Source organism: Mus pahari, chromosome 9 (assembly GCF_900095145.1).
Source record: "Mus pahari chromosome 9, PAHARI_EIJ_v1.1, whole genome shotgun sequence".
In the NCBI taxonomy this organism is placed as follows: domain Eukaryota; kingdom Metazoa; phylum Chordata; class Mammalia; order Rodentia; family Muridae; genus Mus; species Mus pahari.
This window is the reverse complement of record NC_034598.1, coordinates 90,506,275-90,509,750: the sequence shown is the minus strand read 5'-3', so window position 1 is coordinate 90,509,750 and position 3,476 is coordinate 90,506,275. Positions and strand designations below refer to the sequence as shown.

At 50.7% G+C, this 3,476-nt stretch overlaps 1 protein-coding gene across 1 annotated transcript in view; it reads left to right on the top strand.

Annotated features, from left to right (window-relative positions):
* Nucleotides 1-1,932: 1,932 nt before the first annotated feature.
* Nucleotides 1,933-3,476, top strand: part of Tcp11l2 (t-complex 11 like 2) — a 36,784-nt gene continuing 35,240 nt past the window's right edge. Inside the window, exon 1 of the mRNA XM_021205305.2 lies at nt 1,933-2,068. The gene's annotated coding sequence lies outside the window, so the exon portion shown is untranslated. The remainder of the gene's footprint in view (nt 2,069-3,476) is intronic.

The following is a 3,476-nucleotide window of genomic DNA, read 5'->3' as shown; positions in this document are numbered from 1 at the left end:
ATAGTTAAGCTTTTCAAAAGAAGTGTCAAAATGAGTTAGTCACCGGGGTGACTGGACAACTGTGCCAACTTATGCTCACCTGCTCCTCGTTAATGACACAGCACAACACTTAGCAGGTTAGTAGGAAGCTTTGCAAAGCACACACTGTTTTCATGTGTCATTGTTACATGGCCACCAGGAATGTAGAAATTTTTTTTGGTTAATTTTTTTGCTGTGGAGGTTTGTAGGGCAGTTGGGTGGTGGCGGTTGTTTGGTAAGCCTTGAGACTGGAGGCTTCTGACATCTGTTTATTCCAGCAAGTGATATTATAAATGACAGTGGGTTTATGGGAAAGAGCCTGGATAACAACAGCACTTTCTCTTTAATCTCTTGATCTGTAGCAGGTTGTATATTTTACTGTCTTTTTAAGATTCATTTTACCACTGAGGTGAATGTCCCTCTTTGTGGGAGGGTGTACATGTGCTTATGGCCGTGTGTGCATGTGTGTGGAGGAGTCCAGAAGACAGCACTGCATCCTTTAGAACTAGAGTGTTCTTCAATGTCTGTGAGCCACCCAGTGTGGATGCTGAGATCTGAAACTGCCTATGGTCCTCATGATAGAGCAGCAAGGATTCTTACCAGCCATGGCTCCAGCTTTAGGTTGTGTAATTTCTAGAGTGACAGATACAAATGGATACAAATCTCTAGGTAGGTTTTTTGTTCAGAATAACTTGCCAACTAGGTTCAGTAACTATCACTGAGCTTCTAAGACTGCTTTAGTTCCAGTCTTATCCCACTGAACAAGAAGACCTCCTGGGTAGGCAAACGCTAGGGACTGGGTTATAACTTCAGACCAGCCCACACTGTACAATTGTATTTCTAGCTTGCTTTAAACTATTGTCTGCCTTTGATTTTCTTCTTTCTAGAATGATAGCGGGCAATTTGCCTCCACAATCCGATTTGATTTTAGTCCTAAACAGGAATGTTTCAACTTATATGAATTTCATTTACTTTTTTTGTATGAAGCTACCCACAAGTAATACCAATTTGCACCTGGCAAAATAGTGGTTCTGTTTCTTTATGCCCAGAAGCAAGCTCACAAGAAGTTATGCTTAGTAAGCCTGACCACACAAGAGCCCCTCCCAGCACTTATTTACATTAAGCCTGGTTGAAACCTCTCCCCAAGATAAGCGCCGCCAAAGAACCCTTAGAAGAAGTAAAACGCTTTATCTTCGCACACAGGCAAAGCCTTCGGAGAGCTTAGGTAGGTGTGGCTCCCAGAAACCAATCATCCAATTCAAGGGGCAAATCAGGACCCATGTTTACAAGAACATGTTGACACGTGTGGATGACGCGGTTGGACGCTGATGTGCGTGGGACAGCCTGTTTGGAATGTTGTTGGCTCGCTTGGCCCGGTGTGTGTGCCCAGTGTGAAGGTGGGTATGTAGTATTTTTATATTACTGCCGCGAGCGGACCCCAGAAGTTTGTCCGCTCGGTTGGAGTTAGTCCATTTCACCCTAGCAGGTAAACTGAAAAAAACAGGCTTGGGGGCGTCACCCGCTGCACTTAGGCCCCGCCCTTACACGGCCAGGCCCCGCCTCCGAACGCTTTGTGCTCTACAGCAGCCCAAGTGCTCCGGGTCTTAGGCTGCCCCAATTCCGCGTTTACTCCTCTCCCCGCCCCTGGCAGGCCGGACCGTACCACCACTGAGCATGGGGGGAGCTTATCTTCTACCTTCTCGTGTCCAAATGGCTTTCTGTCCGAGCCTTCTTCAGCCTTCACGATAGAACGTGAGAAAAGCTATGTTTTATGTAGGCAGACTCTGCAAGAGTTTAGGGATCTCTGCCCGAACCCTGCCCTGGATTCTGGCGCCGTAGCGCCAGAGTCCCCCTCCAGTTCCTTCCAGAATGGTCGCGCCCAGGGAGTACCTCTAGGCCCTTTAAATACCGCGTGGGGCTGCGGGAGGGCTCCAGAGTTGACAGACTGCTGAGTCTCCCCGAATCTGAGACGCTGGGTGAGGGGGGAATACGCAGAGCCCCGAGACCCCGGCCACCTAGCCTTCCTCGAGTCTCTGCGCAGGATCCGGGGGTGCGTACCCATCCCAGGGGAGGGGCCTTGGGGTCTGAGGGGATCGCGTCTCTTCAGGGTAGCGGGAGGGCTCCTTGTGCCCTCCGAGTTTGGGACATTTGACCTGGAGTCAAGGCTTGAAGTGGGGCACGGTGGCAGTGGTGCCTGGGGCCGCTTGGCCGTGATGACATCCCTTTGGGTGCGTGCCAGCGACTGTGCTCCCCTGCGCGAGACGTTCTGGGTTCTCCGGGCGGCCGGGTCCCCAATCCCTGGTCCCTGGAGGAGTGGGACTGAACCGCGGTGGGGCCCGGTTGGGCCGCGGCCTATGTTTGGGTCTTGTTGCTGGGTTTCTGGAGAGCTGGGTTCTGTCCCGGCAGTCCCCTCCCCCAAACGTTTGTTTTGACAGGAAACGTGGTGCTGCTAGAGGGAGGGGCGAGCAGAGAACGTGGGCGAGCGGGCGGGACTCCTGGGACTTCCGTTGGGGACTTGTCTGTCCTGGAGGCCAGCTCAGGTCACATCTGGGTCAGACCCTTGCCTTCTCAGACCCTTGCTTTGGGTGGCGCCACAAAACATAGCAACGAGATTCGGTGGCACGTGGATGACACAGTTACGTGTTTACATTAGTACGAGAGGAAAAACTTCCGTGAAATGAGCGACTAAGCAATGTTTCCTTCTAAAATGCATTTATTAGACTGGGAATGTAGTTTTGTGGTAGAGCACTTTACAGGACTGTAGGTTCTGTCCGCCCCCAACCACAAAAAGCCCAAATCATGTGTTTAAATACAAGAATCCAGTCAACAAAGAAGCGTTTGTTAAACTGCCGTTACAAGCAGAGGAGTAGAAGCACTTGAGAGGTTCCAGTGAGAATGGAACCTCTCTCTCTTTCATCGTTGTCTTGGTACCTTAACGGCAAAGAAACCAGGCAACTTGTCCTTGTCCCTAGTGGGCTGCTCAGCACAAGGTGGTGTTCAGCTCTCAGCTCTTAGTTACCCTACCTTCCAACTGATAATTCCAACCAATTCTTACACTGGTTCCTGGGCTAGGAGCCCCCACCCCACCTCCAACCCCGCCCCTGCCCCGTCTACCCTGCGTTTTTCCTACCCCCGTGGACTTCATACATTGCTGAAAGGCCCCGGAGTGTGCAGCACAGGTCTTAAACTAGGCAGAGGGGATGTGGGGGACAATGCTTTCCAGGATAAAAAGTGCTTAGAAATCCTTCCTGATGCTGTAATGACACGTGGAGCATGGGCATCTGCCTTTTAGACAGTGGCTGGCTTGTTGGCTTTCGTCTAGCTCTCCGAGGCTGGCAATGACTCAATGAGGACCAGTTACTGTTCTCTCTGTGCTGTGGTTTTTGCTTTACTCTAGACTGGTGCTAAAGCAGTGTTTGATAGACGATGGAAATTGTCTAGCATCTGCAGTTTTTTCC